At 46.1% G+C, this 27,002-nt stretch overlaps 2 long non-coding RNA genes across 2 annotated transcripts; one reads left to right on the top strand and one right to left on the bottom strand.

Moving 5' to 3' along the window:
• Positions 1-17,418: 17,418 nt before the first annotated feature.
• Positions 17,419-18,494, bottom strand: LOC138481637 (uncharacterized). The gene is made up of 2 exons (XR_011274303.1): positions 18,170-18,494; positions 17,419-18,060 (listed from the first exon to the last, which is right to left on the bottom strand). It is a non-coding gene; the product is annotated as an uncharacterized lncRNA (long non-coding RNA).
• Positions 18,495-20,929: 2,435 nt separating this feature from the next.
• Positions 20,930-22,005, top strand: LOC138481636 (uncharacterized). The gene is made up of 2 exons (XR_011274302.1): positions 20,930-21,254; positions 21,364-22,005. It is a non-coding gene; the product is annotated as an uncharacterized lncRNA (long non-coding RNA).
• Positions 22,006-27,002: the final 4,997 nt, after the last annotated feature.

Here is a 27,002-nt window from a genome sequence, read left to right as displayed (position 1 = left end):
GCTTGTGAGAGGCTTCTCTTGAGTTGTTTTACCGCCTCGGCTTGTTCTGGACCCCATTCCCACTTGACCCCCCCTTCAGGAGATGAATCAGGGGTCTGGTGATCTCTGCGTAGCCCTCAATTAACTTTCTGCTGTAATTAGTCAGTCCAAGGAGGCTCCTTAGTTCCCGCAGAGTTGTGGGGTCTTTCAGTTTCTGAAGTGCTTCCACTTTCTTTTCCTGGGGACAGAGACCCTGAGGAGTAATCTCATGCCCCAAGAAATAACCACGGGTTCTACACCACTGTGCTTTCTGAAAGGAAAGTTTTGCTCCGGCGGCCCTTTACTGCGTCAGAACATAACGGATCTCCGCTATTTGTTCCTCCACAGATGAACTTTTGATGAGGACATCATCTACATAAGCCAGGTTACCCCTTGCACCCAGGTCAGGCATGGCCTTGTGTAGGAAAATGTTGAATTCATTGCCGGAGTTGAGGTATCCGAAGGGAGTCCGGGTCCATGTGTACTGCTGGCCCCCAAAGGTAAAAGCCAGCTTGTATTGGTCCTCCCTACTGACAGACACAGTCCAGTATCCATTGGTCAGGTCTATTGCAGTGAATACCTGTGACCCCTGGATCTGGGCCAGCCCTTGGTCAATGTAGGGCAGAGGCCATCGGGAAGTATGGACCTGTTTGTTGAGCTCCCTGAGGTCGGCGCAGAGTCTCCACTGGCCGTTTGGCTTCAATATTCCCAGCACCGGATTATTGAAGGTGCTGTGAACTGGACGGATTATTCCCCGGGACTCAAGGTTCTTAATTATTTCAGTAAGGGACTCCATGGATGCGAGAGGCAAACAATATTGCTTCACAAACACTGGAGTCATGCCAGGGTCCGTGGGGATTGTTGTTGTGTGGATGTCGGTGCGGCCACAGTCATATGAGTCTACCGCAAAGAGAACTTGGAAATCCAAGAAAACTTGTTTCAACTTTTGCTTTTGTTCCAGAGTCACACAGGCATCAGCTAGGTTGACTCTCTCTTCCACCATCTGCCTGAAGCCTGGAAAGACTTCTGGTTTGGCTATCTCAGCGGCCTCCTCCAGCTGGGTGGAGAAGTCCCTGGTCAGAGTGCTGATTTGGACTGGAGGCTTCAGGTGGGAAAGGCAGCCCTCATGGACCTGGAAAATCACCTCATCCCTCCTGAAGTCACAAGTCACATCTTCCTTACCATAAGGGCAAGAAGTGTACACCAGGAAGTTCCCCCCATGCCGGGTAAAAATCCTGTCTGGTGTTGTATTGTCATCACTGTCACTGTCAAAGCAGTCCTTGGGGATTGGCCCTAACAGTTCATTACCTAAATCGATGGAAAAATGTCGGTCATCAACCGCCGTTCCAATAATGGTGCCTGTGGCTAGAGTAATACTCTTTAAGTCGCTGTTATCCACCTCTATTAGGGGGGCGTGGCCTGGAGCCGATGGCGTTCGGAGGCTGATCCGCCGAGCTCCGGCCGAGACGCCGTTTCCAGATCCTTCATCCCGGCTCGAGCAAAGCTGCACCGAAAACAGAACCCTACGGAGGTGGGGGAAATTGATCCCGACAAGCCCCGCTTGCTTAATCGGGGAATCGGACCCCCGAGACGACACCAGCGGTCCCGTACGGCACTCCCCCCCGCCTTACAAGAAATCAAGATGGCGCCGCGCACCATATGACGAAGACGTGGAGGAGCTCCTCCGGCGGCGGTTACTGGCCGAGTGGGAGGCAGCGAACCTGAGAGCGGCGGCAGCCTGAGGCTCACGCCGGCCTCCGGAGCCTGCGTTGGGCGGCCCCCTCGCTCTGCGGCTGCTGATCCAGCGGATCCTTTCAACCGCCCCAGCGCGCGATGCGCAATACGCGGACGCCACCAGCGAAGCTGCACCGAAAATAGAAGCCTACGGAGGTGGGGGAAACTGATCCCGACAAGCCCCGCTTGACTAATCGGGGAATCGGACCCCCGAGACGACGCCAGCGGCCCCGAACTGCACTCCCCCCCGCCTTACATGAAATCAAGATGGCGCCACGCGCCATGTAACGAAGCCGCAGAGGGGCTCCCCCGGCGGCGGTTACTGGCCGAGTGGGAGGCAGTGGGCCTGGGGGCGACGGCAGCCTGAGGCTCACACCAGTCTCCGGAGCCTGCGTTGGGTGGCCCCCTCGCTCTGCGACTGCTGATACAGCGATACGTGACACGCGGACGCCACCAACGCCGCGAACAGCCCGAGGAGTGAACCAACTGTCCCCAGGCCCACACCCGACTCCTACGTTGCGGATGACTCGGCGGCGAGACCACGTAGGAGCAGCCCCCGGGGCACTTCTCCCCCCCGAAATCTTTTGGTGACCCGGACACCTGGAGGCGGGAACACCGGAGCCACGGAGGAAGACGGACCGAGACAGACCCTGCAACAGTCACGCGAGGTACTCATCCACAGTCCCCCAGCACTTGGGGGCACAAATAAGTGTGTCAGGGGACACAGACACCTAGTGAGTTGCCTTCACGACCTCATAAGTGGGGAATCCAATCCCACCACCACCACCACCCAGTCCCTCATGAACGTTAGTGGCTCTCAAGGTAAGGGGGAAGGCAACGGCCCCTAAGAAACAGAAGCCACTTTCCTGGAACCATATAACGGGGACTGGGAGCCCACGCAGACCCAAGGACAGGCACTCCTAATCAACCCCTACCATATACACCGTACTCGCAGCCCGCAACTACCCTGTGAACACCAACCAAGCCCTAACAGACTAGAAATTTCACTCCAGCACAGAGCCCTAGTCACAACACTAAAGCCGATCCAAAATGGCCACCAGGAATAAAGCCAAAGCAGCCACCATGGACTCCTTCGTTGCTGCCAAGCCGTAAACACCCACGCAGGCTAGACCTAGTGCTTCCGAAAACACCCAAACAAAAGAGGGCGAACTCAGACAATCACTCTCAAATATTGGAAGCCATTGCCTCACTGAGGACCCATATAGACTCCAAAATAGACGAGTTCAAAATCGACATTCAACTCATCCGCCAGGACGCACGCAACCTGACGGAAAGAGTGACGATTATTGAGAACTCGACAGAAGAAACGGTCGGGGCAGCCGCATCACTACGATCTGAGTTTGCCGATCTGAAACGAAAAGTTCACGCTCTCGAGGTAAGGGCAGAAGAGTCTGAAGGTCGGGCCAGACGGAGCAACATCAGGATCCTGGGGGTTCCGGAGGGAAGCGAGGGCTCAAACACCACAACCTACGTGGAGTCCCTACTACTGCAAGAGATTGGAGCCGGGAAGATGACACAGGGATTCGCGGTCGAGAGGGCCCACAGATCCCTCCAAAAACGCCCCCCCCCCAGGCTCACTACGATCTGAGTTTGCCGATCTGAAACGAAAAGTTCACGCTCTCGAGGTAAGGGCAGAAGAGTCTGAAGGTCGGGCCAGACGGAGCAACATCAGGATCCTGGGGGTTCCGGAGGGAAGCGAGGGCTCAAACACCACAACCTACGTGGAGTCCCTACTACTGCAAGAGATTGGAGCCGGGAAGATGACACAGGGATTCGCGGTCGAGAGGGCCCACAGATCCCTCCAAAAACGCCCCCCCCCCAGGCTCGCATCCCCGACCAATAATTGCCAAAATATTAAACTTTCAAGATAGGGAAACCATCTTAAGACCTTCCAGGGAAGGAGGTCCCATCGAAAGGGGAGACTCTAAGATAACCATATACCCGGATTACACCCAGAAAGTACAGAGAGAGAGAAATTCTTTCGTACCGATTAAAGCAAGGCTACGCCAACTAGATCTGAAATACAGGCTGCTCTACCCCTCACGCCTGAAAGTTATACATAAAGGACGAGCGATATTCCTCGAAAATCCAGAGGCCGCCAACATGTGGCTCGAAGACAACAACCTTGCCGACGGCAGAGACGCTCCACATAATAAGGACCGAGCTCCCCAGATTAGCTAAACAGGACATACACAGCACAGTAACAGCCCAGCAACAATTGAACCCGGATATCAGAAGGTAATCCAGTTACAGTATGCCACACGGAAAAGGCCCTCGTTCGGCCTCCTCACCGGGCCCCAGCCCAACCCCCAGCGAACAACCCACCCGGGTCGGGCCTCCACCAGACCCAACTCGCGCCTGAAGCCCGGATGGGCCTAGACGGCTCGAGAGCGCCTGAGCATCACGACATGAAAGTGGTCGCTGGGCGCACCAGTTTGAGTTATGTTGTTTGTTCCAACAGTTACACAGTCTTCAAACCTACACTGCCAAAGAAATATACGTCGGGTGCAAGAAATGCAATAAGAGGCACAAATCCAGACAGTCCCTGTCTCCGACCCCCTGGGTACGGATCGTTGCCACTACAGGCCCCAAGGATGGAACCCCCCGCCGGCCCCGAAACATCGACCCGATGGCGTCACAACTCAACGTGATGACGTGGAATGTGAGGGGAATGGGCTCATATCTCAGACGGAACCGCATACAATCCTTCCTCCGAAGGAAGAAAGTTTCAATTGCGCTGCTACAAGAGACACACCTCACAGAAGATGCCATGGCCAAATTAGCGGATCGATGGGATGGGACGCTGAAGGGGTCCCCCTACTCCAAATATGCAAGGGGTGTGCTCACATGTATAAACCCGAATGTCCCCTTCCAGCTACAAGGATACGAAACCGATAAAGAAGGCCGTTTTGTGATTATGTGGGGCACCATAGAGCAAATCCCGATATGCCTAGTTAACTCATACTTTCCACGCCATGGGATACCGTCGCACCTCAGAATGATCAGTGCAAAACTGGCTCAACACCGAGACAGAACCTTTATATGGGGTGGTGACTTTAACTGTGTCATGGATGTTGCCATGGATAGGTCAATACCTCCTCCCCAAACAAGCAACACGGCATCGTGCGCCCTGAAAGAGACACTATCGCAGCTTCACTTAACGGACATATGGAGAGAACTACACCCCTCGGAAAAGGTCTACTCCTACTACTCAGCCCCACACAGAGTATACACAAGAATTGATTACCTCTTTGTTGATAGAGAACAAATGCAATTGGTGGAGTCTTCCAAGTATTTGGGCAGATCGGTCTCTGACCACTCACCATTGATCCTGCAATGGCAGCTTAAAGGACCCAGACCTCCCATACCTATGTGGAGGATGCCCGCTGCGACCCTCGGAGACCCGGAGTTCAGAGAGGACCTCGCCGAAAGACTTGAAGAATACGTTGACATCAACAAGGGCTCAGTACCCACCTGGAGCACACTGTGGGAGGCCATGAAGGTGGTGACAAGGGGTGAAATAATATCGAAAGCTGGCGGTACCCCTAGACAGCTGAAGGCGTCCCTTGAGGCACAGGAACTGGAGATAACACGACTGGAATCTTCCTCTAACATCAATCCAGTAGTCGAAACGAGACTGAAACAGCTCCGCGAAAACTGCCAATACTCCTGGGACAGATTAGAGAAATTCGACTACGCAACGTACACCACCAGATCCCATAAAGAAGCTGATGAACCTGGTAGGCTATTGGCCTGGCTATGCAGGAAAGAACATCCTAAGCAACTCCCCACCGAGATAATAGACGAAGAAGGGACATCTCACAGGACACAGATGGGAATTAACAAGGCATTCGCCAAATTCTACTCCAGGTTGTACACTCACGACAAACAAATTCCCAGAGACGACATCATCGATACACTGGAAGAGATAGACCTCCCCAAGATCACCAACGAGCAGAGAGACGAACTGGAGGGAGAGATTACGATCGAGGACGTGAAGGAAGCAATCAGATCGCTCGCTACCGGCAAGGCCCCCGGAAGTGACGGCCTCCCAGCTGAGTTCTATAAAACATATGAAGCCACCCTCACTCCAATCCTGCACGAATTATATCAAGAGGCCTACAGTGACGGGGTCCTGCCCAACACTATGAGGGAGACAATAATCATTCCCATGCTCAAGCCACACAAAACACCCACGAATTGCGACTCCTATCGCCCCCTGGCCATGCTAAATTATGACATCAAGATCCTCACCACCATATTAGCTAGTCGACTCGCCAGAGTGCTGGGATCCATAATCCACGAAGACCAAAATGGGTTTGTTCCAGGTCGCAACACCACAGCCAACCTGAGAAGGCTTCAACACATCATAGCAGAGACTCATGAAAGGGATGAGGACTCGGTGGTGCTCTCACTCGACGCCATCAAAGCCTTCGACTCCATCTACTGGGAGTGGCTTATCGAGGTACTGAGAGGATATGGGTTTGGCGAGGCCTTCATCAGATGGATCACGGTACTATACAACTCTCCAACCGCCAGAGTGAAGACTGGCAGAACGGTATCAGAACCCTGGCAGATACAGAGGGGCACTAGACAGGGTTGCCCTCTCTCCCCCATGTTACATATACTCGGCCTAGAGCCGATTGCCATATACTTCAGGCAACAATTTTTTGATGCTGGCATCAAGGTAGGCAATGCCCACAATATAATTTCCCTCTACGCTGATGACGTTCTACTCTACCTAAATGACCCCAAGGTCAACGCACCGATCACACTGGAGGTACTAGACAATTACTCGAAATACTCCGGAATACAATTCAGCAGACACAAATCCTCAGCATTCCCCCTGGCTGGCCTGAGAGGATTAACAGAGACCGATCTCCCAGCTATAGGAATAAAATGGCAACTCGATAAGTTCAGGTACCTAGGAATTAAAGTGGGTCACACCCCGATGCTCACACACGATCACAACATGGAAGCTGCCATATCAAACCTCCGCAGATCCATGAAATTCTGGTCTAAGCTCCCGCTGGCAATGGTTGGTAGAGCGGCGATTGTCAAGATGATAATTCTCCCCCGGTTCCTGTATTTCTTCTTGAACATATGCTTCTACATAAAACCACCCTTCTTCAAGAAACTAGAAGCGCTCATAAGAGACTTCCTGTGGGGCCCCAACAGGCACAAACTGTCTTTGGCCACGCTATCTCTCCCACACAAGGAGGGAGGAATAAAACTACCAGACCTCCAACTATATTACCTTGCGGCGCAGCTTAGCCACATCACGAAGTGGCTCTCGGATGAATCGTCCGCTGAACTGGGACTCCTGAGTCAATTCTCTACCAAATTAACACCCAGGGAAACCCTATGGAGCCCCCTACGACGATCCCCCGAGGCCCCCTTGGTCATCGGTCTTGGCAGGCAGGTATGGGCCAGAACCTGTTACATCAGGCAAGTGAAACACCCGTACTCCCCAGACAACCCCATCTTGGTGGACGTGTGCAAATCAGAATTTGAACTACCCACAGCAAGAAGATGGGAAGAGGTAGGCATTTACACTTGGGGAGATATGTTCGAGGACGGAGAATTCAGAGACCTCGAGTCACTACAGACTAAAGAAGGGCTTTCAAGTGGCCAGTTTCTCTGGTACCAACGCATCAAACAAACCAGCAAGAAAAACTGGAACGGCTGGCCAGAGGAACCCACTCTGGACCCGCTACTGCAGGAAATGCATGACCTTGGGGACAGATGGAGACCGATCTCCAGGCTATACAACAGACTCATTGATAAACCCAACCCCAAGGGAGAGGCACTGAAGGCGAGATGGGAAGCAGATATCGGAACCACGCTCACAGACAAGGAATGGGAAAGAGTATTGATATATCCCAAGAAAGTGTCCAGGAACTCCAGATTCGGTCAGATCCAGCTGAAAGTCCTTTATCGAACGTACATGACTCCACACAGGGTGGCCTCCTTCAACAAACAAGCTTCCCCGGCATGCCCAAGGTGCGGGAACGACAGAGCGGATCCTGATTCATATGTTCTGGACATGCACCAAAGCGATGGAACTGTGGTTCAAAGTCAAACAGACCTGCAAAGATGCAGGAATGGAGAGCTATAAGTGGACACCGGGAGAATGCTTACTGGGCACCTACCCCAGACCAACTAAACACAAACACCTCATAAAAATGATGGACGTTTCGTGCATTCTAGCAAAAAGAACCATAGCCATGGCATGGAAGAAACCAGCTGGCCCCAGGCACGAACACTGGTTGAAGGAGATGCAGAGATGGACAGCAGCGGAGACCAGGGCCTGGCAAGACGGAGTCAACTCCACCGGAGACATGGCGAGTGGCACCCTAGACTCCTGGAAGGCCCTATTGAGAGACATATCCTTCAGCGCAGACCACAAACCCCCTTGACAATCCCTAACAATATGTTACAACTGAACGCTTGATATACCACTGTGACGACGATCCCTACCAAGAGACTCCACCGGTTCCCCGAGACATCCGATCTCTCTTCACTCACATCCACCCGAGAGATATGCACCACGCCTCATGAAGACTGTTGTTTTTGTGTTCTTTTTTTATTTGTTCATTCTGTCTCTTTTCTTTTCCTTTCTTCCCTCTCTTTCCTTTTTCTCTTTCTCTTTTCTACTTGGTATTGTTTACAGGTTATACGGTTGAACTTGTATGCGTTTAATACAAAACACCAATAAATTCCGTTTAAAAAAAAATCCACCTCTATTACAATGGTGTCATGTTCTATGTTGACTAATGGAGTTGGGTTTACCCCCAACCCTTGCTGTTGGAGAGAAGCGTTTAGATGTATGTAAGCATCAGGGTTTTTCAAATGTTGTCCTCTTTTAGCTTTCACTTCCAGGGAGAATTGTCGGGTCCTTTCTGGGATGGTGACTTCCTCTTTGATCTGAATTTCAACTGCATAAGGTAGCAATTGAGCTGACCTAAATGCTTTTTCTGGATCATCAAAGCCCATGGGATTATCCGCTAATCGGCACCAAGCTTTGAAGTTTATTAGGTCCAAACTAATGGCAAAGCGATTCAGAATGTAACTGCCTAAGTAAAAAGCGGCAGTGACGTCTCGCACGACCCAACAATTGTGGACTATGCTCTTGTTGCCAATGGAGATTTTGAGCATACACCTGCTTGGCAGGAGATGTTTGGAATTGGGTGCTTCCAGGTCCATTTCCCATTTGTCTATCAGTTTGAATGTGGGAATGGCTGGATCTTTTGGGAGTTGGCGGAACATGGCTTCGCTGATGAAGCTCTTACCGTTGTTCACACACACTCGAGCGAGAACAGAGTCCTTCCCATCATTTAACTGAACAGGGATGAAAAACTGCTCTCCAATTTGCTGAATATCAGCCAGGCTCTGAGCTGATTTCACATCTTTCTGGACTATAGGAGGGGGAGTTTCTGATTGTGGATTAGTATAGAATTTCAGAGTGTTTCCTTCCAGCGTGGAATACCACTTTAGACTGGAAGGAAGGTTGATTTTCAGAAATAGAGAGGACCCCCCATCACCAGTCTGTTGTCCTACTGCTATTACTGTCACGTCTGGAATTTGGTTATTCTGGAAGTGGAATTCTACTTGGTCAGATTTTTGTTCAACCATGTGGCATGTGCCGTTTAAACTAACATGGTTGACACTCTGTTTTAATTTTATGGGTCGGCTAGTCTGGGTCCAGAGGACCTTGTTTACGCAATCTATTAGGGGTGACAACCTTCTCAGGAGGTCATTCCCTAGTAAACAAGGGGTGCCCTCTGGAGTCACAACTATGACCGGGTGTTTCAACTTGTGTCGCCCAATTTTAATGTCCAAATCTGCCGTCCCCTCGACGGGAATTTCCTTCTCGTCAAAGTTCTGGAGTTGTCCAGGAAGTGAGGTGAGAGGAATTTGGTAATTCCCTCCCCTTCCTGCATTCAGTTCATCAAAGGCCCTTCTGGACAGAAGGGTAGCTTGAGATCCCGTGTCCACCTGCGCTGAAATCGTACCCTGCCCCTGTACTTGTACCGGGGCATAATATCTTCCCTCCTTCTCCTCAAGGGGGCACAGATAATGCACATTTCTGGACAACTGGTGGGGTAACTTTCTGGTTTTGGACATTGCAAGAGAAGAAATTTGGGCAGAATTCTGTGGAGAGCCTTGGGAATCTGAAAGAAAAAGTTGGCAACTGGAGATCAGAGCCATTGTGGGTTCCCCAGGTTCCGGTTCTGGGCCGCCCCCCCCCCTTTTTGGAGGCAGTCATCAGGATGGGTTTGAACCAGGGGATTTTGGTATTGTGGGTTCTGGGATGAGATGATGGGCGGCGGTAGCTCAGTCTCCATATCTCCCCAGTCTGAATTGGTATCCCTTGGGACCCATTTTTCCTTGGGAGGAGTTCACCCATCTCTGAAGGAGAAGGTCCTTTCCCCAGGATCCTCTGAGGATCCCTCTCCCCCAAATTGGAAGACCTGTACCTCCTCCACAAAGTGGGTCTGTTTGGGTCATTTGTTTCTCCTACCCACCCTCTGCTCCTTGGGAGGCAGGCTTTCAGGGGCAGGAGATTTTGTTTCCGGTTCCTGGTTTTCCAGGGGCTGTTTACAAGTTGGGAAGGAAGCTTCCTCCAAGGCTTTACACCCCCCTTCCCCTTGTGCCTCCTCCCTAGGAATCGGTGTGTTATCGGGGTGCTGCCCCGTCATTGTTCTGGAGTACCAGGTCCAGAGTTTGGGGCATTCTGTGGTGGCACGCTCATCTGAGGGTTCTGTTGAGCCCTCAGTATGTGACCCAGATCCCGTGCCATATTTTTGACCTGGCGCTCTAACTGGGAAACCCGCTCAGGCTGATACGGGGCTCTATTTTCTCCCCTGGGCTGATCCCGGGAAGGGTAGCTATCCCTTCTCTGGTAGTACCCCGGGTTGGGAAGATTTTGGTACCCCTCCACCCTTGGCCTCCCCTCTCCCGGATTAGGTTGTCTGGGCTCAGGGAATTGGGGAAAGAAGGATGGATGATTTTGGGGCTGGAAATTGGGTGGATACCTGGGGAAAAAGTTCTGCCCAGGATTTGGAGAATTTCTGCCCTCCTAGGGGAAGTTAGGAGGGAAGTTCCCTGGGTCAGGTGCTTGGCTGGATCCCCCCCCTTGGGCTGGAGGAGTCCACACATAACCCAGGATTGGTCTGTTTCCCTTGTAACGGGGACTTACATAGTCAGGAGAGCGAGGGACCCCATTTGTGGGACTACCTCTTTCACTCCCTGTCTGTGACTGGCCCGAGGACCTTCTGGGCCTAGCATTATTAGGTGCAGGTAGGTTTTTAGGCCCCCCCATCTCCAAATCCAAAACGGGGGTGACCTTTACCTCTGCCACCTTGGCAGCAGCGGGGGTGCTGTTGATTTTGGGGTTTTTCGCGCGTTATTTTTATTTTCGATAGGCTTCTGTACCTCATAGATCCGGGTAGCCTGTTCAATGACCCAGTCTAAAGATCTTTTCTCATCAAAATCTCTCACGAGCTGGGTCATTATATATTTGGGCAAGGCATGGAAAAATGTATTGACAAATTCTCTGCTGTCTGTGCGCACCCTTCTGCTGGTCTGCGCAAAGGCACGTTTCAGTTCTTGCACGAATTCTTGTGGGGCCTGATCCTCCCCACATTGCAAATTGTAGGCTGCCTTGCGAGCCTCTTCAGGATTTCTGTGAACAGAAAAATGTTTCAAGATGGCCGCCTTGTAGGTGGACCATCTTAAATGATTTTGGTCCTCCAGCCCCACAAAGAAACTGGAGTATTCTGGGGAGAATGTCCATTTGACGTACTGGATGCAGCTACTGCTGTCCTTCAAATGGAAAGTCTCCATCATTTGCTCATAAAGCTCCAAGTGTTCCCAAACAGAATACTTGGCGTTCTTGTGATATGGCGTCATGACACTCCTTATTGCCTTTATTTGCTTCAATGGGTCCTTAAGCTAGGCCCTTTTTGCCTTATTGGCCTTTTTGGTTCGGGTAACCCTGGTCCATTCATCCTCCGACTCAGAAGCGCTGCTCCCAGAGGTTCCTGTCTGATCTTCCAGGTTTTCCCAGATTCTGCGAGCCTGGGAATGGCTGGCAGAATGTGGGGACCTGGTCTCTTGCGTCCTGCGCCGTTCAGAGGAGTCTTCAGATTCCTCCTTGCTGCCAGGATTTGATGGGTACCCCCCCACTGACCTAACTGGGCAGAGGTTTTCAGGATGCCCTTAATGGGCCTACTCTCCTGGGGCTCCCCACTAAATTGCACTGTGCTTGGGTGCCCATACCCGGATGCCCGCCCATCCATTCCTGGGAGGTACAGGCCTATGAGCCCCATGCTTCTGGCTGGATAGTAATCTGCCATCCCTGTGGCCCAGTGCTCATGTGCGCCAGGGGCAGGGGGGTGGCAGAATCCAGGGACTGAGAGAGATAAAGGCCTCTGGTACTAAGGCTCCAGAGGTTATGCTCAGCAGTTTCCCTTTCCCAGCACACCTGGTCTCTATCCGCCCCTGCTACCTGTTGCAATGCAAGAGCCTGCGCCTTCAGTTCCTCAGTTAAGGCCTTACTAGACTCTATCAGTCTCTCCTGCATCGCTACCTGTTGTTGGAGCCTATCGTTGTGCTGGCAGAGAGCCTCATTCTCTCTCTGCGTTTCCTGATTGGTCCTGGAGCACTGGGCCAGTCTTTGCTGCAGGAGGGTTACCTCCTGAGCTGTGTCCCTATTGGCCTGCTCCTGTCTTGCCAGAGCCTCCTCCACCCTCCTGGTGTGCTCTAGCAAGTCCTGGTGTTCTTTTTGGAGGTCACCCAGTCCCTGGTGGGCCAGGTGATTTTCTTCAATTTTTCTTCTTAAGTGGCAGACTTCCTGGCCTAAGGTGTCCCTTTCCTGACCAAGAGCTTGAATTTGTGACGCCAGGTCGTCCCTTTGCCTTTGGAAGGCGCCAGCTTTCTGGCGCTCCTGATCAAACCCTGCCTGGGTATCCAGGTCTTTCAGGATCAGTTTATTGCTCTCCTCTTTCTCTCTGTCTCTGTCTCACTGGATTTGCAGGGTGGCTACCTGCTCTGTGCATGCCCTGTTGAAATTGATCTGTTGCTCCAGATTTTTCTGGCTCTGCAGTAGGGAGTCCAAACTGTCTTGGCGTTCCTTCTGCAAAGCCAGAATTCTGGTATCCTGGTCTGTCTTTTCCTGTTGCAGTATATCCATGTCCTCTTTTATTTTAATGATATACTGCCTACTATCATTTTCTGACTCCTGGCTCCCCTGCAGCCTCTGCTCAGAAGAGACCAGGTCAGATTGGACCTTCTGTAGTGCCAGCAGTTGCCTACTCGCCAGTTCTTGGCCTTCAGCACATTTGTCCTGCATGGCTCCCATATGTAAATATAAATATGCCGCTCCCCTGGCAATCTTGTGGTGCTCATCCTTGGCCTTCGGGGCCATGTATAGTTCGCTCAGGGCCACATGTAGGGGACCCTGATCTCCACATGTATCTGACCCTGTTTCAGTGACCTGTTGCGCGATTGCCTGCAACCAGACCGTTTAGTCCTGATGAGTCCACTCACCTCTCACAAATAGCTTATGTAAGAAGTGTTGTCTGGCTATTTTCATATCTACCAAGGTCGTCACTCTAGAGATTGGTCTCTGTCCTGACTTACAGAAGTTTGTATTTTATTTTTGCAAAACAGACCTTTTCCTTAGAGCGTTCCTTTGAGGAGTGCTTTACAGCGTAACACAGCGTGGTGATCCGACCGGATATGTGTATCTGGTCAGCTGGCACGCTGTATTAATCTGCACAAGTGATAGATCTAACCCAAACGTCCGGCTCGAGCCCCCAATTTGTAAGAGGATTCAATTCAACACTACAGCTAAGTCAATGCCTAGTCTGGGATACTGAATGGAAACCCTTATTGATATATCTTTACGTCCAGTTCATGCGTTCTGGATGACTACCCCTATATAACACCCATCTCTTGGAATCCCCCTGACCCCACTGAGCCAAGAAGTAGTTCTGTTTTGCAAGTTTAAAAGGTTTATTTGATAATTTAAACAATAGATATATATATCACACTTTATAATAAATTAATAATTGAATATCACACTTAATCTGAGCAGTAATCAATAATAGATAGTCCGGCACTAGCACACTTCTTTATAATCAATGATGAGTGGTTATAGGATGGATAAGATAGCAACAATACTTTTATGGTTTCAAATGGATGCAAGGTGGAATGAAATTGCAGTACAGAAATACTCAATATGATTTCAACAAAACAATGTAATCACTTTTCTCTGGCAATCCACTCCCCCCTTTATGCAATGCAAGGAAATGGAAGGAAAGCACACAGTTCTCAGAAATGCAATCAAATGTAATTCAGTTCACCCCAGCAAGCTTAGACTACAGAAGTTTGAAACACAGGCCCAAAATGCTTTTATATGTGCTGGCAATGAAGTGAAAAATATGCTAAAATGCTTTTAATTCCCTCTAGAGGTTCAGGGTGAGTGGTATCTAGTTAATATTAGTCCAGGCTCACTCTAGCAATGATTCAGGGATGGTTCTTAAGAGGCAAACAAATTTTTAGCAAGGAAAGCAAGGAAGCTGCTGTTTTCACACGTGGCTGGATTTTTAACCAAATCGCAAATCGCGGTAAAATTCGCGAGTGCGAGAACCGTGATTACGGCAAAAGTATGAGGAGTAGGAAGTCGGTTCTAGGCTTGTTGAAAAGGTGAGATTCTAGGCTTTCAGAGGAAAGTTAAAGTTCCTAGCCCAAACGGTTCCAGAGATACGAACTATTAAATAAAGGTAGTTTTTCGGATTTGAAATTTTAAAAGTTCAAAGCGACAGGTTACAGCTTGCAGATAGAAAATGACAGGTGACAGCTTTGCAAATGACAGGTGAGAGTTAGGAGGCAGTTCTGGTTAGATTAAAATAGATTGAATTATATTATTTTAACTAAGAGATTGGTTCTGCACAGTTCTGCTACAATACTCACAATATATTTTTGAATTAGGCCTCGCCACGGATCTGGTCAGGTTTTGGACTGGACACCGGTCTGGTCTCTGCACTTCACAGTGATCTGGGTCATCTCTCTGGTTCTGCTAACAGCGGTCTCCAGTTCAGCTGGTCTCTCTCTGGATACAACACTGCTCTCTGGCAAATGGCAAGAGTTCTTGCAAAGAATTCAAACAGCTCGCCTGGCTGTGAATAGTGGCAATGATTTGAGGCCTGCTAAAGAGGGATTTAGCTTGTAGTTGACCTCTCTGCTACAAATTCTGAAGTAAAGTCTTGGTCTCTGAAGGTGGATAGATTGAAGTCTCTATGTTGGCGCTCTGGAGGTTGATGGAGGTAAAGTATGGATGTTCCCGGCAGAGCGTCCCGCAGCAGATGGAATAGAATGTCCCTATCTGTCCTGACTGTCTGCTTTTATGTGTTTTGAAAGTGGGTGGAGAGGCTAGCTTTCTAGGCCCTACCCCTCTCCACTTGTCATTGGCCACTTCCTCCTCTTCCCCTTGATTGGGGGAATGAAATGAAGTGTCATCATGATGAGGTCTGTTTATGATACAGAGAACCCACCCCTGTCAACTTTACACACAATCTATATCTGATCCTAATAGACATATTTCATAGATAGACAGTTGTTTGGCATTGCATACACGCATCATGCATTTACTGATGGTAGCCCCTGTTCCAATTCTGTAGTTTCTAGGAGCTTGGGTTCAAAAATGGCAACATATTTCACTTTTTGGTCTGGTTACCAATATTGGATTTGTCCCCGCATTTACACAAATGTTCGGAAAGCATGTGGGCATTAGGTGGTGGAGTGTCAGATTTTTAACATACATACATTTAGAGTAATATCCTCTTTTCCGCTAAAAACCCCCTGAACATACCACCGGGTCCTAACACGTCTTCAAATGTGCACAGAAACATCACAAGAATAATGATATCACTTATAACATTTTCACAAGTCCGCTCTATGAATGATCCATCTTTTTAGATTAATGTTCTGGCCCCAAAGGGGTGTGGTTTCCCCCAGCACAAGGTTGAATTTCTGGTTTTTCCAGTTCTGCCAAGCCAGCTTGCTCTCACAGGCAGTGCTCCTCCCCTTTCCTTCCAGGAGGAAGCCACTTTTACGATCCCCCCCAATAAAACATTTGCCTGAGTCAGGACAGGGCTTTGTTCAATTTCCTGCAGAGCCCAGGTAATTCAATCAGAGAAGTGTCATATCCCTTTTGGTGGGAACAACAAAATGCAGCTAGGCCTGGGAACACAGCTGTTGTGCAAGTCTCAACTCCTGTCGGGGGTAGCTGGTGGGCAGAATTCAGTTTCATTAAGATAAAATGTCACTTTTTTTTCCCCAGTTTAAGTCAAGACAATTTTTACATATGCAGCTAGAATGCTGATTCTAAGTTCAAAACTATGACATTTCAACAGTGACAAACTATGTGACACTCAAAAGTAGGTCACTCAGTTAATTTAAACATTTTCGATTTTTGGTAGTTTTAAATCGAGTTTCAGTTAGGCTGCTGCAGACCTGCAGAGCTCAGCCAGTCTTGTTATGAACATTCAAGTCACTTCAGAATATAACTTTACATTGTATCCACCTCTCAGTAAGTCTTTCTTTGGCCTGCTTTGGGTTCATTTATTCAGTTTTACACAAAAGTCTGGTGGTTTTAAAACGCCGGCTTTCTGATAGTGGTGAGTACTGGTAATGCAACCATTTTGGGGATTTAAGAAAATGAATTCCCCACAGTTCTAGGTTGCTTTTGGCAATCAGCATTGCCATTCCCAATGGTTTCAGGCTACTGTGTGGGTAGTCCAATGGTGGTTTTAGGCAGTGCCCTTCTGTGCCCATAACATCGGCAAAAATGGGTGGCAGCCTATTCTTCATGCATTTCCCTGGGCATTTTCTGGGAAGCTCTGGCTATCATGATGTTTTCAATGCCAGTACTGCACAGTTTTTGTGGTAGGGCTCGGATGCATGGGTAAAAACATCCCACAGCATGCTGTGTTGGCATACCCTCTGACATGATGATTTTTGTCAGGGGCATAGGGCACCTACACTGCTCCCTGTTGCCTGTTGTCCCTCCATTGCCTGTGCCCCTGTCTTTGCCTGGGTAGGAACATTGACCACCTCAGCTGCCCTACCTGTGACTCCCACCTTGGGAGGGATACAAGCTCCACCAGACTGGGCATTCGGGGTTGGACTGGTGCACAGGGGGACGTGGTTGGTATGTGGCAAGAAGTCACCCGGTGTACGACTGGTGTACAAACATGTTGGTTGGTGTTGGGTCTGGGTATATGGTTGAAGTGCCTTCTTTGCAGGGGTGTAGCATACATGGGTATTTGGGTGATTTGCATGCCATGGTTGGTGTTGCCAGGGTTTTTTCTGATGTAGAGCTGATGAATGACCTTTCACATGTATGTGGAAGTGAAGCCCTAGTCAGGAATGCGCACAACTGGATTTTCATGAAAGGAAGTAAAGTAAAATTGTGGTTGAGCTGCTGTCGTGTAGGTAGTGAGATGATCTGCCACTATCACCTTGAAGTATATCAAATTATTGTGAATTACTATCTACACAGGCTGCGCTTGGTAACCAACGTAAAGCCACTGATGTGCAAAATTTAAACAAGAATGATGGGGAATTAATCACAGAGATATTCTACTGGTTTATTAGTAACAAAGAGCAAAGTTGTTCATTCACAGGTAAAGTGTAACACATCAATTGTGTTGAATGAGTCTGAACTTGGATGAATTACACAGAGCAATTTATATGCAATCAATAAAACACCCACAATTTATATGCAATTGCGCAGCATATTTGTTGAGTACTTCAAAAACCAAAACTTGAATGAATCACATTGTTTGAGATAGGCTTATTCGCCAAAACACACACAATTTATATGCAATTGCGCAGCGTATTTCACATTAAAGAAAAGCCAAGAATTTGCCAAAACATGCCAACACGTGTTTCAACCAAAGAGGTCGTCCTCAGGGCATACAAATGTAGTTTACCATTTGCATTAATCTATAATTATTGAACCTTGGCTTGAAATCGAAACAACCAACGTCAGAGGTAGTGGGTCAAAAAACAAGAAAAAGCAGGAGAGAAAGGAGAAATAGAAAGAAATAAAAACATACCGTTAGAGATAATATATGCAATTGATTGTTCTATTTCCTAAAATAGGGATAAATGAATCTATCCATACCTTAAATATGATTGAGGTTTCCTAATACTTGATTCAACTTTCAGTAGTTGAGAGATTTAGTGATTTCTACATGCTTGACTGGACAGGGTCTGTAAGTTATAAAGACTTGGTATAATATGACACATATTTTAGTTCAAAAGTCTGCATTGCTAGTAAGTTTAACATCTAATTTGTGAAAAGTATGGAAACTATAATTACCAGTCTTGCAATCAAGAGGTAGTTGTCGTTCGACTGATATGCCGCTGTTGCAGTATAATTGAAATGTAACGCACGTTTTTAGCGTGCCTTGCCTTTAAATTCGGCCGTAATCTGTAACATGGATATGACAACGTATTTAAACACTTGTTATAAGGAACGTGCTGCATAAGCTTTTCGTTTGGTATCGTTAGGGCGTAGAACTGGCTTACCGGCATACGCTCCAAAAGTTGATGTGCTCAATGGCCGGTTGTTTCTCAATACTGAAGGCATCGGCACAATCCGGGGGTTACTATAGTAACCTTCCCGGGTTAGGTCAGGTGATGTAGTCATCTGACCCTGTTTCTTGGATACTCCTTACAAGCCGGAAATGCATAAAACAGACATTTGAGGAAAGCTTCCTATGCGGAAGCTCATTCATTTACGGCAATATTTTTGCAGCGACTTAATTACATATAGATATTTTGATGTTAATACTGTGTACAGCTTTGACATCAACAAAAAGAAAACTAAAATAATCCGTACTAATTCTAATCCTATGTTAGGTGCGGATATTGGATAGTTAGTGCTAAATATCAACCTCAATTAAGAAATCAAAATAAATGTGGTGCGCTCGAATCAGCGTGCAGACATGCAAATAACTGCCGGTTGGGCTGTTGGGACAAATATAAACAGTGACTTCTCACAGAGTGGGGTCACTAGGCTGAATATAAATGCCTCGGGCATAGTCGGTAAGCTGTATCGGTTTGCATGGGTTTGATTGTCTGTTTTTTAGCATTAAATTCGTACAAATTATAGAAACACATTCAATTCATGGTCTTGGTTCAAACCAAGTGACAGGCAACGTAATTTACAAATCATTCTTGCTTCCTGTTGTCGTAGGGTCAATTCTCTGTTACCACCTCTCGGATGTTGTTGGATGTGTTTGAGTCCAATGAATTTGATGTCTTTAATATTATCCAGTTGATGATGCTTCTGCCAATGGGAAGCTAAAGGAAGTCTAATATCCTGGCTACTAAGATTGTTGAGGTGTTCTCGAATCCTGAAACGGACTTCTCTGATCGTGCTGCCAATATACATTTTCTGACATACACATAAGATACCATAGATAACAAATTTTGTACGACAATTAATAAAGTCAAATATTTTGGTTTGAAGTCCATTATGGCAGCTAAAGATTTTTGTAGGTGCTAAAGCATGATGGCAAAAATTGCATGTCCCGCACTTGTAAAAGCCTGCTGGCTTTGTGCTTGTAGTAAGCCAATTTGCCTGTCCAATTGGGTCAGGTTTAAGGAAAGAGGGACTGAGGATCTTCCTCAAAGTCTTTGCCTTGGTAAAGATAATACTGGGTCGATCAGTAATATACGATATCAAATCAGAATCTAGGTGTAAAATATGCCAATGTTTTTTCAGTATATACTGTATGAATTTGTGGTCACTTGAATATTTTGTGATGAAGTTGACATGCTTAGGATATTGTTCGCTGGACACTTTTGTCTTATTTATCAGCAATTGTGGTCTCGGTATTTTCTTGACCGCATCAGTAGTTTTCCTGATTAGTTGAATTGGATACCCTCTTTCCCGAAATCTGTGTCCAATTGACTTACATTCTATTTGAAACATTTCATCCTGGCTGCAATTTCTTTTCGCTCTTAACATTTCACCTCTGGGAATATTTTGGATAACACTTTGTCTATGGCTACTAGTTGCATTTGATTTGATATCGTATATTACTGATCGACCCAGTATTATCTTTACCAAGGCAAAGACTTTGAGGAAGATCCTCAGTCCCTCTTTCCTTAAACCTGACCCAATTGGACAGGCAAATTGGCTTACTACAAGCACAAAGCCAGCAGGCTTTTACAAGTGCGGGACATGCAATTTTTGCCATCATGCTTTAGCACCTACAAAAATCTTTAGCTGCCATAATGGACTTCAAACCAAAATATTTGACTTTATTAATTGTCGTACAAAATTTGTTATCTATGGTATCTTATGTGTATGTCAGAAAATGTATATTGGCAGCACGATCAGAGAAGTCCGTTTCAGGATTCGAGAACACCTCAACAATCTTAGTAGCCAGGATATTAGACTTCCTTTAGCTTCCCATTGGCAGAAGCATCATCAACTGGATAATATTAAAGACATCAAATTCATTGGACTCAAACACATCCAACAACATCCGAGAGGTGGTAACAGAGAATTGACCCTACGACAACAGGAAGCAAGAATGATTTGTAAATTACGTTGCCTGTCACTTGGTTTGAACCAAGACCATGAATTGAATGTGTTTCTATAATTTGTACGAATTTAATGCTAAAAAACAGACAATCAAACCCATGCAAACCGATACAGCTTACCGACTATGCCCGAGGCATTTATATTCAGCCTAGTGACCCCACTCTGTGAGAAGTCACTGTTTATATTTGTCCCAACAGCCCAACCGGCAGTTATTTGCATGTCTGCACGCTGATTCGAGCGCACCACATTTATTTTGATTTCTTAATTGAGGTTGATATTTAGCACTAACTATCCAATATCCGCACCTAACATAGGATTAGAATTAGTACGGATTATTTTAGTTTTCTTTTTGTTGATGTCAAAGCTGTACACAGTATTAACATCAAAATATCTATATGTAATTAAGTCGCTGCAAAAATATTGCCGTAAATGAATGAGCTTCCGCATAGGAAGCTTTCCTCAAATGTCTGTTTTATGCATTTCCGGCTTGTAAGGAGTATCCAAGAAACAGGGTCAGATGACTACATCACCTGACCTAACCCGGGAAGGTTACTATAGTAACCCCCGGATTGTGCCGATGCCTTCAGTATTGAGAAACAACCGGCCATTGAGCACATCAACTTTTGGAGCGTATGCCGGTAAGCCAGTTCTACGCCCTAACGATACCAAACGAAAAGCTTATGCAGCACGTTCCTTATAACAAGTGTTTAAATACGTTGTCATATCCATGTTACAGATTACGGCCGAATTTAAAGGCAAGGCACGCTAAAAACGTGCGTTACATTTCAATTATACTGCAACAGCGGCATATCAGTCGAACGACAACTACCTCTTGATTGCAAGACTGGTAATTATAGTTTCCATACTTTTCACAAATTAGATGTTAAACTTACTAGCAATGCAGACTTTTGAACTAAAATATGTGTCATATTATACCAAGTCTTTATAACTTACAGACCCTGTCCAGTCAAGCATGTAGAAATCACTAAATCTCTCAACTACTGAAAGTTGAATCAAGTATTAGGAAACCTCAATCATATTTAAGGTATGGATAGATTCATTTATCCCTATTTTAGGAAATAGAACAATCAATTGCATATATTATCTCTAACGGTATGTTTTTATTTCTTTCTATTTCTCCTTTCTCTCCTGCTTTTTCTTGTTTTTTGACCCACTACCTCTGACGTTGGTTGTTTCGATTTCAAGCCAAGGTTCAATAATTATAGATTAATGCAAATGGTAAACTACATTTGTATGCCCTGAGGACGACCTCTTTGGTTGAAACACGTGTTGGCATGTTTTGGCAAATTCTTGGCTTTTCTTTAATGTGAAATACGCTGCGCAATTGCATATAAATTGTGTGTGTTTTGGCGAATAAGCCTATCTCAAACAATGTGATTCATTCAAGTTTTGGTTTTTGAAGTACTCAACAAATATGCTGCGCAATTGCATATAAATTGTGGGTGTTTTATTGATTGCATATAAATTGCTCTGTGTAATTCATCCAAGTTCAGACTCATTCAACACAATTGATGTGTTACACTTTACCTGTGAATGAACAACTTTGCTCTTTGTTACTAATAAACCAGTAGAATATCTCTGTGATTAATTCCCCATCATTCTTGTTTAAATTTTGCACATCAGTGGCTTTACGTTGGTTACCAAGCGCAGCCTGTGTAGATAGTAATTCACAATAATTTGACCTTTCACATGTGTCCATTCTTTGCCATTCTGCCCTTCACTCTCTCCCACTTTTGTCCTTCATGTACCACCAGAGGTGGTTCTTGTCCATTTATGTTCCTTCTGTGCTCTCTGACCAGGATGCTACTTAAAGAGGTGTTCATGTCGCCATCGTCTTCCCTAGGGTGGATTGTCTATGCCCCAACACACTGCAAGGTCAGTCAGGTCCGGCTTCATCTCCGCTCCAGACAGTCTCCTATTTGCAATGTATTTGCATGTCCCTCTCTCTCACTCTCTCCCACCCCCACTCCACTGCTCGTCAATCGTCATTCTGTGCCCTGTCTCCCTATTGCAATCTGTGATCCTAGTACACTGGGTGGTGCATGCCTACTTTTGTGTTCCCTACATGATCCATTATCTTGAAGTTGTTGCAATGCATGTCTTTGAGATTTTCAAATGTATTTGCAGGTGGGAAGCAGTGGATGAATGCCATTTGGATTAAATGCGCAGGTAAGTGAAGTGCACTCAGGGTGTGACTTTTGTTGTGTTTTGTGGCTTGGATTCTGGCACTATATGGGGTTTCAGACTTAGAGGTCAGCGGCTTTGCTGTACAAATTCTACTGTTCTCACACTACCACTGCAATGCGTCTAGCATTAGAATGCAGCTACACACCAGGTATACCGCACTGGCTGCACGCATAATGAGTGCACCCAAGCACTATTTACTACCCTACTCCCTCCACTGACCTGGACTATGGTCCCCAAGGGCATTCAACCCACTGCGCTTTGAGATCATACCAATGGTTTATAACACGCTATACAAATGCACAATAACATAACATACCATAACAATGAAAGAGCCAAAAAAACCTTAGTAGGCTATTGTGCCTGGTGAAAAAACAGAGAATCTTAAGTGTTGGCTGCAAAATGTGCGAGACTATGTGAACCATAGTGGGTGGCTGTTGTGAGAAACAAGAAGGTGTCACACCCTCTAGTCCCCGGTGGTCTCTCTCTCAGGTGGCCAGGGCATGGCCATCGCCTTTGGATCCAGACCCTGGGGGTGTACCAGTGTGGGAAGATAACCTGGATGAGGGGTCTTTGGGGAGTGGGTGTGGGACACCTGATGGCAAAAAGCACCATCCCCCTCTATGTAACACCTTTACCCCATACTACCCGGTAAGAAATGTGGGAACCTTACCTCCCCCATTTCCCTCCACAAACACTTTCACACAGGCAGCTCACTATGGGAGAAAAGAGACTCACACCCAAGCAGTGTAACTGACATAATAATAATAAATAATAATAATAATAATAATAAATAATAAATAATAAGAATAATAATAATAATAATAATAATAATAATAATAATAATAATAATAATAATAATTATGTCCCACTACTATGGTCAGGCAATTACTGGTAAACATTCACAACTGACTTTCATTAAGCTTCCCCACACAAATAAAAAACAGAACACGAGAGCACACTCTGAGCAAGGCAAAGCACACGGAGGAACAATATTTTCCAGATGGCAGCTGAATGAAGGAAGAAAGACAGCAAACCAAGAAGGGTGCGCAAGGAGGGAGATACCCTTGGCCTTTCTGGTGAGAAACCGTTATTTTCAAGAGTCCTTCAGTGTTAAAAGCATAGGGCGAGGAAAGCAGACTGAAGAATCCTGCATTGTGTGTTGGATATACCCGGGGCACTCCTGCATGGCTGACTGGTACGATCCATGGCTCCAAGATCATAACAGTGAGTTGGGCAGACCAATGCAAGATAGGTCTGTGTTCAAATCAAGGATGCAAGCTGCAACATTGTATAAAGAGCACAAGAACGAATATTGGTAACAAGTTTGATGAAAGACACAGGGAAAGCTAAATAGATGTTTGAACTTTAACAGTGAAAAGATACAATACCGGTGACCGAGTTGTCTGGCACCATGAGTGTGCTCAATTGAAGGTCTCTGTACGGTATTCAGCCAAGAAGTGGCAGAAGTGAAAGTAAAAGGGTGTAATGGGAAATTAAATGAAATTAAGTGGTCCTGTGATGGGTTTAAGCAAAACCCATTACACAATCAAATGTCTTTGATTCTTGTGACAAAGAGGAAAGCTTAAGAAAGTGAGATTGCATGGTCATGGCCAAACAAGGGAGACCAATTTTGAACATTGTGCCCAAGGAGTCCGAACCCAAAGGAGGGAGATCCATGGTCTGAGTGCGAATGAGGAAGACCAATTGTGAAACTTGTGAATGTGTAATTCCTGAGAAGAAAGGAACTTTGGTGCTTGCTTGTTACATCAGGCCCCCTGGAATAAGAGACCATTCAAATAAGTGAGACTTTGGGCAGAAGGCCCTAATACCTATGCTTTGACCTGTATCCTCATGGCAGAGAAGCCAGAGTGTGTGTGCAGCTCGATTGTGCTGCCTTGTCCTGTGCTGAAAACATGAGGAAGGAAAGCCAACTGCTCAACTATCCTCACATATCATTTCTTGAACACTCTTCTTTTTGCATACATTGTTGTCCCACATCATGTGTGTTTATAAGTAAGGATTGGCAATAGGTTTATAAGTTAAGGGCATTTTATTTTGACAGAGACTCCACTAGGACTGTGTTATTATTAGTTGATGTTCGTAGCTTGCTCCCATCCTTAGAATTATGGTTAGATAGGCATTCAACTAACCCAATAAAATTTTAATAAACACCCTTGAACTGTGATCACTTGGGTCTGTCTTCACTGTTTGACACCATGCCTTCGTTACGTGTGGTGTCAGGACTGGGATGTGACTCAATTGAGACAAATTGGAGAACCCTAAAATTCTAGAAACGTAGTCACAGAGCCTCAGATCCCTCTACCGCCATAAAAGAATCTATGGGCTTTGATATTTGTAGCAGCAGGGAAGCTACTATCCCTCCAGGTAAAAGAGGGATGATTCACAAACACTTTCATACGGACAGCCCAATCTGGGAGGAAACAGTCACACCGAGCACTGTACCTGACATGTCCCACTACTATGGCCAGGCAAGGTCAGGCAAGTACTGGTAAACACTCACACCTGACTTCCATTAAACTTCCCCACACGGATAAAAGGTGGAGCATGAGAACACACTCAACCGAGGCAAAGCACACAAAGGAACAGTATTTTCCATATGGTAGCTGAATGAGGGGAGAAAGACGGCAAACCAAGAAGGGTGAGCAATGAGGGAAATGCACTTGACCTTTCCGGTTTAAAACCATTACTTTCGAGAATCCTTCAGAGTTAAAAGCATAAGGAAAGACACAGGGACATCTAAATAGTTTATGGATATTTGATCTATAACAGTGAAAAGATACAATGCTAGTGAAAGAGTGGTCCGGCACCGCGAGTGTGCTCAATCGTAGGTCTCAGTAAGGTATCCAGCCAAGACAAGGCAGAAGTGAAAGTAAAAGCGTGTAATGGGAAATTAAATGAATCAAATTGGCCCTGCTATGGTTTAAGCAAAACCCATTGCACAATCGAAAGTCCACGATTTTTTATACAAACAGGAAAGCTTAACAAGGTGAGATGGCATGGTCCGAGCCTGAAAGAAGGAGACCAATTGTGAACATTGTGCTAAAGTGATCCGAACCCGAAGGAGGGTTACAAGTAAAATCAAAAAAACACAGAAATTTGCCAGTTATGGTAAGCTAAGCAACCATAACTCGCACCACCACTGTGCACCGCTAGGCCTAACACCCATCACATCAATGATGACATCACAAATGCCATTGGCGACATCACTGATGACTTCATATGTGCATTTACTTTTTTAATGAAAAGTCTCAGGGGTGATCAGGAGACGTATCATGAACTACGTTCTTCATTAAACAATGTACTGCTATAAATAAAATTCAATTGCCGTGTTCTTTCTAGTACAGGAACCTACTCATACAGAAACATAGGCATTGGTTGTAGCATACCCCATACAGGTGCAATATTTATAGTCTTGCAATGTTGGATAGTAAAATAATGAATGCTTCCATATCACACTTTTGTGTACTGTGAAACATGTAATAAATAGCTAATAATGCATCACTTACTATATACTTGTACTGCTACAAACAATACATAAAGATACCACACTGCATACATATCTGGGGCATATGCAGGGAAAATAAAGTAACCAAAAAAGAAGCAGTATCATCAAAAACTGTTCATAACCTAAATGGTTATCTTCATGTACATAAATGTTTGCTTTGTTTCAGGTCTGCTTCTTCTCCTATGTATATGCATCACAAGATGTGACTGAACCCTAAGGAAAGTACTGTAGAACATATGAGAAGGGTAACGTCTGAAAATATAGTACCTTTTGAATTTTCAGTTTCTGACTGTCAGTGAACAAAACCACCTGGCCTAGATATGTCAGTGAACAAAAAACTATGGGCCAGACATGTGATGTCATCAGTGATATCATTAATGACATTTGTGATGTCATCTTTGATGTCATGGGTGTTATGCTTAGCAGTGCACGGTGATGGCGCGAGTTATGGTTGCTTAGCTTACCACAACTGGCCAAGTTAATGGGGTTTTTCGATTTTATTTGTAACCATAATATCCTTTTAACAACATTTTCCACTAGTTGTGCCAGGTTTTTATTAGTGCAATGTAACCATAAGGTCCCTGTAAGAACATGTTTTCACTGAATTGGATGGGTTTTATTAGCGCAATTTAACCATAATGTACCTTTAAAAGAGTTTTTTCACTGAATTTCACAGGTTTTTACCAGGATACCCTTAATTTGTGTACATGTACCATACAACATACTGACCCCACATAGCCCAATGTGATACCTAGAGACTCTGCGGACTGTGCGACTGTCAGCTGACCTCGGACAGCAACCACACTGCCCAAAAGCTCAGGGTTTGTATTACATTGTGGTAGCATGTAGCAAAGAAATTGA

This window comes from Ambystoma mexicanum, chromosome 5p (genome assembly GCF_040938575.1).
Source record: "Ambystoma mexicanum isolate Mex_15411 chromosome 5p, UKY_AmexF1_1, whole genome shotgun sequence".
Lineage (NCBI taxonomy): Eukaryota > Metazoa > Chordata > Amphibia > Caudata > Ambystomatidae > Ambystoma > Ambystoma mexicanum.
The sequence above is the reverse complement of the archived record's forward strand: the minus strand, read 5'-3'. Positions and strand labels throughout refer to the sequence as shown.